At 49.4% G+C, this 10,932-nt stretch overlaps 1 long non-coding RNA gene across 7 annotated transcripts; it reads left to right on the plus strand.

Moving 5' to 3' along the window:
- Positions 1–8,448: 8,448 nt before the first annotated feature.
- On the plus strand, positions 8,449–10,507 carry LOC122176929. 7 transcript variants are annotated; one of them, XR_006177885.1, is made up of 5 exons: positions 8,449–8,541; positions 9,007–9,108; positions 9,224–9,324; positions 9,586–9,830; positions 9,917–10,507. It is a non-coding gene; the product is annotated as an uncharacterized LOC122176929 (long non-coding RNA). The 7 variants fall into 7 exon arrangements; XR_006177887.1 differs by lacking the exons at positions 8,449–8,541; positions 9,007–9,108 and adding an exon at positions 8,825–8,835; XR_006177888.1 differs by lacking the exons at positions 9,007–9,108; positions 9,224–9,324.
- The last annotated feature ends 425 nt before the right edge of the window (positions 10,508–10,932 follow it).

Consider the following 10,932-nt stretch of genomic DNA (forward strand, 5'->3'; position numbering starts at 1 on the left):
ATTTTCAGCAAGCCAAGTTTAATTTTTGGCTTTTTTTTTTTTTTTTTTTTTGTAATGCAAGAGCAGTATTTGTGGAAAAAAAAATACATTAAAAATATTGTAGAGGAAATGCTAAGTCATGGCCTGAAGCACTGATTGAACACCTGGTGGGAAGGCAGGGCCAACCCACAGGAGCTCAGGTGTGTGCAATACCACAGAGTGATAAAGGGGTGAAGCTAGGATTCACCCCTTCCCAGCCCTCGTGTAAGGGCTGGCAGAGGAGGTGAGGATATCTTGCTGGAGATCATTGCCTACCTGAGGCCTTCCAACGGTAAGCAGCTTTGTTTTTTCTTTCATTTCTGCAGCTACTGCTACTGTGTTTGGGTGTGTTTTCATTTGCTGCAGCCTAGGATTGTACCACCCTGCTACTATCACTGTACATCACTTTACAGCACTACAACAATGAACAAGACAGGCTGAAAAAACACAAAGCTCTGTGCTTTCTGTTGATGTGCCTTCATTTCATTATCATTGAATTTACCAAGTAGTTAGATTTTGGTGCATGAATATTTAAAAAAATGTAATATGCTGACAAAGCAAAGTGCAACAACATCAGATTTTTTTTTTTTTTTTTTTTTTTACAGGTATATATAAGCAGTTAACACAGGTTTCCTAGGTTTTGAGAATTTTTCCTTTCTTCCTTTTTTTTTTTTTTTCCTTTAATATTGTGTTCTTCACCTGAAATCAAAAGGAAAAAAGAGAACAGAGCACCTGAGGCTGTGCTATGGCCCCCACCCAGGAAAGACATGAAAGGGGCCAGAAAATCAACCCTATGCCATTGCTGTGGGGAAAGAAAACTTCACGGTGTGCCTCGTTTCCCTCATGCTTCATAGCAATGGAAGACCACACTTCCTGCAGTGTCCCAGAACCCAACTTTGCTGATGGGCTGCTGGGTGCCCAGGGAGGTATGGGGGGCACACACATCCACGCATACACTCACTGTATGTGGTGACACTGCAGATGAGCCCAGAGGTGTTCAGTACGCTCCAGGACAACCTGGATTTGTTCAGGGAGCTCGGTAAGCCATCTATTGTGGCCCAGGATATAGTGGGATGTGCTTAGAGTGCAGCAGGCTACACTGGAAAGTCTCTGGGGAACCCTTAGAGTGCACTAAGGAGCTCAGGGAATATTGTAGAGTGCTCCAGAGTCCACTTTGGCATTCTTGTAAGCCTCTGGGACTCAGTGGAAAGCTTATAGGGCTCTGGAAGTCCATTAATGTGCCCTAGAGTATGTTGGGTCACAGAGGTTTTTTGTGCCCTGAATTATACTACACCTCAGAGTAGAATAATTAGATCCAATATCCCAGAGCCACTGTTGATAGTGAATCCATGATCATGAGTCTGAGTTGTATTCAGGAGTTACTCCAAGATGAGGAACTGCTACTGGTCCTCAAACAGGTTGGAGTCTTTAATTAACACATAATACAGTGTTCCTTTTTCAGCTTCCCACCCCCAGTCTGTGGCAGCATGCAGTCTGATTCAATGCGTTTGAAAATATTTCATGATTGTTAGGTGACAATGGTAGCAGAACACTGGGCCAGTGCAGGAGGAAGAGAGGGGGAAGAAAGGGGGAAAACACGAAGAAGGAGGAAAGGGGGAGGGCATTTTGAGCTCCTGCAGTGGGAAGAGCTTGAGCAATTGGTGCAGTCCATGCAGCCCTATAGAATTGGAGAGTGTTTGTCAAGGACAGCCCCATAGCCCCAGGCTGCAGCTGGACGAGCTTCCTCTGTGTGCCCAGACTGTGGGCTGTGCAGCTGTGCTTGGCTGCACTGCTCCAGCTGAGAGCCCTCTGCCTGCACTGCAGCTGCATCCCTGCTTCTTTTCCTTCCACACGAAGCCCCAGGGGTTATCCTGCAGGTCCGTGTTTGCCCTCAGAATGCTGGTAAGACCTTTGGCAGTAGGACAGAGAAGTCCCAGCTTCCTGGTTTCCCTCTGCTTAGAAACAAAGAAATCTCTCTCTACTTGAGAACCAGCACGTGCACTCCGATTGATTAAGATGAAAAGGACGAAGTAGCACAGCAATCTGATTTTTTGGGCTGAAAAGGCTATTGTGCTGTGCTCTAATTGGTTGAGATGAAAAGGGTGGGATGCAGCAACGTGCTCTGATTGGTTAGTCTTAGAAGGGTGGGAAGCTGTACTGCTCTTTATTGGTTTGCCTGAAAAGTGATTGAAGATCCGTTATGCTCTGGTTAGTTGGGCTGTAGTGGGCTGGTGGTAATGCTGCTCTCATACTCATCATACATCATACCACGTACCACCATACAACATCATACTCTGATTGATTGGGCTGAAAAGGATGGGAATCTGTGCTGCTCTAATTGGTTAGGCTATAATGTACAAGAAGAGGTGCTGTACTATGATTGGTTGGGCTGAAAAGGGCTGGATATGTTAATATGGTATGGTTGGTAGGGTCTCCTGAAAAGAAAAGGAAGCTCTGCTATATTTTGGTTGGGCTAAAAATGGAGAAAAGCTGTGCTGTGATTGGCTGATCAGCAAAGCAGCAGGAAGCAGCATCATGCTCTGATTGACTAGGCTGAAAAGCACTGGCTGTAGCAATGCGTTTTTATTGGCTGGGCAGAAAAGAAAGGGAAGCAACACTGCTTTAATTGCTGGGGATGAGAAGGGCAGACACTGTGTTCTAATTGGTATGGCTCAAAAGGATGGAATGCAACACCATTCTCTGCTTGGTCCAATAAATGTTGGCTGCTGTGCCATGCTTTGATTAGATGGACTGCAGTAGGTGTAAGGTGATTGGTGGAGTGGAAAAGGCCTACAAGCAGTGCCACACTCTGATTAACTGGACTGAAAAGGATGGGATGCAGCAGTACATTATGATTGCTTAGGCTGAAAAGGTTGAGATGCAGCAATATGCTCTGATTGGTTGGTCTGACAGTGGAATCATAGAATGGCCTTGGTTGCAGAGGAGCACAATGCTCATCCAGTTTCAATCCCCCCTATGTATAGGGTTGCCCACCACCAGACCAGACTGCCCAGAGCCACATCCAACCTGGCCTTGAATGCCTCCAGGGATGGGGCATCCACAACCTCCTTGGGTAACCTGTTCCAGTGCCTCACCACTCTCTGGGTGAAAAACTTCCTCCTAATATCCAACCTAAACTTCCCATTTCTCAGTTTAAGACCATTCCCCCTTGTCTTATTACTGTCCTCCCATGTAATCAGTCATTCCCCCTCCTGTTTATATGCTCTTTTATATGAACAGGATGGAATCTTAGAGTGATGAAGCAAAGTATGGAAGCTGTTGCTATGTTTTTTTTCTAAAAGTTGCTTGGCTGTTTGGTGCTGCTCTGTTAATAATTTCAAACCATTCTTGGCTTCACTGCATGATCTGTCCAATCAATAACAGATTTGTTCATCATTCCAGGCACTGTGAGAAAAAAAAAAAAAGTAAGACAACATGAATTATTTATTAATTTATAGATATTCACAAGCACTCAGAACAGGTTTTCTGGGTTTGGAGAAGTTTTCCTTGTTTTTCTTAGTGCTTTCCTTTTTTTTTTTTTTTTTTTTTCCCCCTGTATGTCCCCTTCCCCCTCTAACTTTATTACTCTGCCAGCAATAGAGAACGGGCAGCCACAGAAAATGACGCGGGAAGGGCCAAGCCCATTAAAGATTTTTCTGCGGTCTCTGCTGCCACCCAGTGGCCAAAGTGCAAAACCGCGACGTTTATATGTGGACTGCGGAAATCAAGACACATGCGCGAAACTAGACAAACGCATGCGTATTGCACCACCACAAAAAGCGCATGCGCAGCGGGATGCCGACACTGGCGTACGCCAAGTAAACCGTCGATGCTGGCGCATGCGTATTGGAGTGTTGAACACAGAGCATACGTAATACAGTGCGCTAAGTGGCCCAAGCGTGGTGCTCACGCGGAAAAGAAGGCAGGTGCATACTGCTGTGCTGGAACTGACATATGGAGTATCGACAATGGCGCATACGTGTTGCAGTGCCGAATCGGACGCATATCTATTGCTGAACAGAATCAGGGGCAAACGCAGTGCTACAGCAGACCTGGCACATGCATAGTGGAGTGCTTCAGTTGGCACATGCATAACTGCGAGACTGAAATACCCTCAGCCCCAACATTACTCCCTGATTTCACCCAATCATTGATACCCCAACATCATTCCTTAACATCACTCTGTCTCCCCAACAATATCACCTCCTAGTGTCACTTCCAACATCATCCCAGTACCTCTGCCCCACATTACACCAACAACATCACCCCAGCTTCACCCCACTGTTCCTCCCCAGCATTACCCCAATGTAACCCCTGTCACCCCCCCCCCCCCCCCCCCCCCAACAGTGCCCCAGGGTCACTTGTATGTGACTTTGCAGCGTTACCCCCTAGTAATACCCAAAATCACTCCCTCAAGACTGTCACCCCCCTGAACATCAGTGTCACTGTCAGCCCACAGTCACCCCCCAGCATCACTCTAAGAACATCCTCTACGTCTCTCCCCAACAATGTTCCCCCACACCATCAACCTTCACCACAATCATCACCCCATCCTCTCTCTCCCCCATCACCACCACCATCATTCCCACCCCACCACCACCCACGTCACTGCCCCTCCACTGTCACCACTATCATCACCTCCCCTCCATTACCCTCATAATTGTCAACTCCCTCACCACTACCATTGCTCCCCATACCTCCATCACCCTCCCACCACCATCATCATATCCATCATCTCCATCACCATTATACCCCACACCCTCCCACCATTCACCACCACTGTTACTCCCTATCACCTCCCCACCTGTCACCATCACCCCAGTGTCTCCCCTCAATGCCACTGTATAACCAAGATGTTATAATCACAATATAATTGAGTATAATCAATAGATATCAAGATGTTATAATTGCAATATAATCAAGAGAGTAAGGTAAAGCAAACAAGGATCACAAGAGAGAATAAGTGGAAGAGCTTACCCTTGGGTTGAGCTCACCAGAAGATACCAGAAGAGGGGATCTCCAGAAGAGATCCTTCCCCTCTGGTAGCCAGCTCTTAAATAGGTCCAGGAGGGGTGGAGCCTGGCTCCACCCCTTCCGGCAGCACAGGTGAATTGCCTTCACCTGTGCTCCTCTGGCTGACTCGAGGCTCACCTCAGGTGATTAATCAGAGGTTCAGGCCGTGACTCAGCAGTTCCCATACAGCCACTCCCTGATGTCACCCCCCAGCATCACCATAATTCCCATAAACAGGAAGCAGAACCTCCCTAAACAAGTGCACTGTTAATTTCTGACTCTTGAGAGACTGCAAACCACTAAAAGATGAGAGAAGAACCAGGCTGGCAGTAGATGAGATAGGCAGCACCAGCAGGGCATCCCCTGCTTCAAAAGGCACTTTGCCTTTTACCCCCACTACAGCCTCTCTCCTTCTTTGATTCTCTCCAGGGTCTACAAGGCTTGTTACATTGCATGCTGTACCAGCCTGGCCAGTGCATAGTACAGAGCCCAAGTGGACGAGAACCCTTAACAACCTTGCCTCCAACAACCAACTTCATTCCCAGTGACAAATCAGCAACATTGCATGCACCTGAGCTCCCTGGATTGGCCCTGCCTTCCCACCAGGCGCTCTATCACTGTTCAAGCCATGACTTAACATTACCACTACATCCTCAACATCATCCTAACAATGTTATCCTAACAGTGTTACCCCACTGTCACTCCCTGGTATCACCTCAACTTCTCTGGTGTCACCCCACAGCATAACTCCAACATCATTCCTGCTCTCCCCTCACACTGTCCCCGCTATCTCTCCATCCCTCCCCACATGCCATTCCTATCTGTACATCCCCCCATCCCCCTGCTGCCCCCTATCCCTCCATCCCTTCCCTGCCCCCCATCCCCTTCTGTACAGCCCCTGTCCCCTGTGTCCCCCTGTGCCCACCTGCTGACATTGGCCCCCAGCTGCAGTGTAGTGCCCCACAAGTGGTTACATGTCACCTCCACTGTCACCTCCACCAGCACCTATGGGGGTAGCCCCATGCCATGTCCCCCATGTTATTATGCTCCCCCATGTCCCAGTTGTCCCCTTGTATAATCAGTGGATATCAAGATGTTACAATCACAATATAATCAAGAGAGTTAGGCAAAGTGGACAATGATAACAAAGAGAATAAGTGGAAAGCTTACCCTTATGCTGGGCTCACCTACAAAACACCAGAAGAGGCAATCTTCAGAAGAGATCCTTCCCCACTGGTAGCCAGCTCTTAAATAGGTCTAGGAGAGGTGCAGCCTGGCTCCACCCCTTCCGGCAGCACAGGTGAATTGCCTTCACCTGTGCTCCTCTGGCTGACTCATGGCTCGCCTCAGGTGATAAATCAGAGGTTCAGGCCGTGACTCAGCAGTTCCCATACGCCCCTCTGTGTCCCCTCTGCATTCCCATGTTCCCTCCATGTTCCCATGTACCCTCTGTATCCCCGTGTCCCACCCATGTCTCTGTGATCCTCCCCACATCCCCTCCATATCCTCACATCCCCCTGTGTCCCTCATGTCCCCATGATTTCAATGTGGTGTTGGCATGCAGCACAGGTTGGCTCATGTGGCACAATGTTGTGGCCGCCACTGTCACCGCCATCCATGTCACTATCCCCATTGTCACCAGTGCTGCCACTGCCTCTCAGCGGTTGATGGGCACCAGGGATGTCCCCTGGGGGGGATGTGGGGACACCAGGGACATTGTAGGGACATTGTGGGGAGATTGCAGAACACTGGGGGGACACTGGGGATGTTGGGGGACAATGGGGGGACACTGGGATCTTTGAGGGATGTAGGGACATTGGGGACATTGTGGGGACATTAAGGGAAGTGGGGACTGGGGGACATTGGAGCATGGCAACATGGAGAAGGACACTGTGGGGACACTGGGGGGGACACTGGGAGATGTGGGCACACTGGAAGATGTGGGGACACTGGGGAGAAGTTGGGGAGTGTGGGGGCATTGGGACATGGGAACATGGAAAGGAACATTGTGTGAACGTTTGGGGGCATTGTGGGGACACTGGGTACATTGGAACACTGTGTGGACACGGGGACAGGTTCCCCCACTGTGGTGGCTCTGGCCCTGCGGAACACTATCCCCAGGGGATGGCAGATGGTGACAGTGGCCCTGTGTGTGATCTCACCGTGGTTGTGCAGCATCAGCATTGCGGTCACATTAGCCACGTGGCTGCCCAGCAGCAGCGTGGCACTGGGTGTCACCGTCACTGCCAGCGCAGGATGGCACTGCTCATCTGCCCCACAGTGCTTCTCGAATGGCACCTGCAGTGACACTGCCATAACCTCGCACCACCTGACACCTCCCTGTGCCACATCACCATCACACCCCAGAGTGTGCTGAGGAGCTGGGAGAGGGCTCGATGATATCTTGGGCTGCCTACTGCACACTCCATAGCTCTGGGACACATCTGAGTATCTCTAGAGGCCATCATGGGGCCATGAAAGAGTTCTGGGGCGCATAGGGGCCCTGGGTTCCACAGGAGTAAAGTGACATGCTTGCCAAGTAGCTGTTAAGTCAGCAGTGTTTGGGACAGCAGCTCCTAGCAGAGCTGTATAACTGTTCGGGCACCAGTAATCAATTGTTAATCACCACCTTCCATCTGTTTTCAAACTGGACAGACAGGTGGGTTATACAGGGAGTGTGTTCTGGAAATGTTTTATGTTTTCTCCAAATCTGTGATAACTTGAGAAATCCCATGTCATGCTGCAACAGAAATGGGGTACTGCAGTACGTCAGTGAACTCTGATTCTGGAAGCGCAGGGGCTGCCAGAAGTAGGCACACTGCAGCCTCCCTGTATCTTTGGGGTTTAGGGTTGATACTTGAGTCAAAAACATGCTGCCATACTGGCAGGTGCCAGGTTCACCCACTGAGGATGTCAAATCCTGAATTATTTTCACAACGGTCTTTAATTGCGAAGAAAGTAAGCGACACACATTTGTCACTGGAGAGCCATAAGCTGTCCCCACTAGTTTGGCAAATAGCACTCACTCCAGTCTTAAGATCACACCGGTAATCTCAACTTTGCCGTCCAGGCTGCACACACAGCTTTTCAGCATCTTGCTGTATCAGTATTGAAATCTGTGCGCTGTATCAGTACTGAAATTTGTGCTCCCCTATCTATTAGAAATTTTACCGAATGCCTTTGAGGACAGACTTGAATCAAAATATTTGTGCCACTGTTGCTCATCCTGTGATAAAACTTCCTTTGCCGGACAGGCAGATCCAATCACCTGCTCATTATTAGTCTTTTTTTGTTGTTTACAGTCTGAAGCAGTGATTGAGCACCTGGTGAGGGGTGTGGTCAGCCCTGTGAGCACAGGTGGAAGCAATTTACCTGTGGGACCGGATAGGGCTGAGCTTGGCTCCACCCCTCCCTGCCCATATTTAAGGGCTGGGAACAGCAAGGGCAGTATTCTGCTTGGGAACTGCCTTGCGGGGAGCATTGGGAGTGAGTTCTGCCCTTTGGAATGGGGTGAGTGACTGATGCTTTATTGCAGGGCTCTAGTCTTTCCCTTTTTGGGGGTTCTGACTACTTTTAAGGGCTGGAAGCTGTAAGGGCAGTATCTGTGCATGGAGACTGCTTCCTTTGGGGTGTGGGCTGAGTGTTTGTTTTTGGAATGGGTTCATTGGTTTCTTCTTTATTGCTGGATTGTAATTTCACTTTCTGGGGGGCTCCTGACCGCGTTTAAGGTCTGTCAGCAGAAGGAGCAGTGACTGCACCTGGAGACTGCTTCCTTTAGAGTGTGTGGTGAACCCTTGAAACAGGGTGAGTGATTCTTTATTCCAGGGTTTCAATATCTTGTTTTTGGGAGGATCCTGACCTCACTTAAGGGCTGGCAGCCTTTAAGGTGGTATCTGTCTTTAGAGACCATCTCCTTGGGAGTGTGGGGTGAGGTCTGGTCCTTGAGAAAGGATGAGTGGTTCCTTCTTATTTTAGGGCTGTGACCTTTCCTGTTTTTGGGGCATCCTGACCACATTTAAGTGCTGGCAGATGTAAGGGCAATGTTGATCTCTGGAGACTGTCTCCTGTGGAGCATGAGTGAGTTTTGGCCTTTGAGAAGGGTGTAAGTGGTTTCTTCTTCATTTCAGGGCTGCAATCTTCCCTTGTGTGTTTTGTATGTGTGTTTTGTTTTGTTTTGTTTTGTTTTTAATAGTATCCTGACCACTTTCAAGGGGTGGAAGCCATAAGGGCAGCATCTGTGCCTGGAGGCTACTTCCTTGGCAGTGTGGGCTGAGTGTTCATCTTTGGAATGGGGTAACTTATTCTTTCTTTATTTCAGGGCTGTTATGCACTGCTTCCAACCATGCAGAGTTGTTTAAGGGCATTCTGTGCACCCTTAGATGTAATAAATCTTCATCTTTATAGAAAGCCAAGGATTGTCCTCTTCTGGACTGCTGTACTCAGCATCACCCCAGATATCTCCATCCTAATTGTCTGGAGATGCTGTTAGTTTCCGAATCTGTATGACACCCAAATCCCAATTTCTCTTCCTCCCACCCCCTGACCCCCATTCAGTAGCTCTGCAGCTCTGGTTCCCAGCAGCGTGATGAACTGAAGCCCCTGGTCTGCTGAATACTGGGACTGGCCCAGAGAGGCTCTGTGACGGATGTGGATTATCCCAGCTGGAGTACCTGGTACCATTGGTGGTGATCTTGTCCAACTGCCACACAACGGACAGGAACATCCACAGCCAGATCAGGTTGCCCAGAGGCTGACCCAGCCTCACCTTGGAAGGGACAGAGCATCTATCACATGTCTGGGTAACCTGTTCCACTGTGTCACCACCCTCACTGTACAAGATTTTCTTTATATCTAGGCTAAATCTTTCCTTGTTTTTCCTTTCAAGTGTTGAAAGGCTGTTACCAGATCACCTCGGAGCCTTCACTTCTCCAGGCTGAACAGCTCCAGCTCTCTCTCTTTATAGGAAAGGCGTTCCATCCCTCAGTTCATATTTGTGGCTGTTCTCTGGATGTGCTCCAACAGCTCCACATCTGTCCTGCACTGCGGACATCCACATCCAGACACAGCACCTCCAGATGAGGTCTCACAGCACAGAGCAGAGGGGCAGGACCGCCTCCCTTCGCCTACTGACTGCACATCTTTGGATGGAGCCCAGCATACGGTTGGCTTTCTGGGCCAGGAAGGTACATTGCTGAGTGCCCACTACTCAGCCTGTTGAGGTCCCTCTGGATGGCATCCCGTCCCTCTGGTGTGTCACTGCACCCCACAGCTTGGTGTCATTAGGGTGCACTTGACCCCACTGTTGATGTCACTGATGAAGGGGCAATTCCAGATGTTTGTACAAACTCAGCAAAGAACACCTTGAGAGCAGCCCCACAGAGAAGGATTTGCAGATCCTGGTGGGTGAGAAGCCGGACATGAGCCAGCAGAGTGTGCTTGCAGCCTGGAAGGCCAGCTGTGTTCTGGACTGCATTAAAAGAGGAGCGGCCAGCAGGGAGAGGGAGGTGATCGTCCCCATCTGCTCGGCTCTTGTGAGGCTTCATCTGCAGTGCTGCATCCAGGCCCGGGGCCCCCAGCACAGGAAGGACGAGGAGCTCATGGAGTGGGTCCAGAGGAGGCACTGAGATGATCAGATGGTTGGAGCAGCTCTCCTACAAGGAAAGGTTGAGGGAAGTGGGCTTGTTCAGCCTGGAGAAGAGAAGGCTTGGGGGTGAACTCATTGCAGCCTCACAGTACTTGAAGGGGGAACAGCAGGAAGTGGAATGGCTGTTTACGAGGGTGGATCGTGATAGGACAAGGGGAAATAGTTTTAAACTGAAACAGGGGAGGTTTAGGTTGGTTATTAGGAGGAAGCTTTTCACACAGAGGGTGGTGACGCACTGGAACGTGTGCTTCAGAGTC

Source organism: Lagopus leucura, unplaced genomic scaffold (assembly GCF_019238085.1).
Source record: "Lagopus leucura isolate 7727_CA_CO unplaced genomic scaffold, USGS_WTPT01 Super-Scaffold_806, whole genome shotgun sequence".
Classification (NCBI taxonomy): domain Eukaryota; kingdom Metazoa; phylum Chordata; class Aves; order Galliformes; family Phasianidae; genus Lagopus; species Lagopus leucura.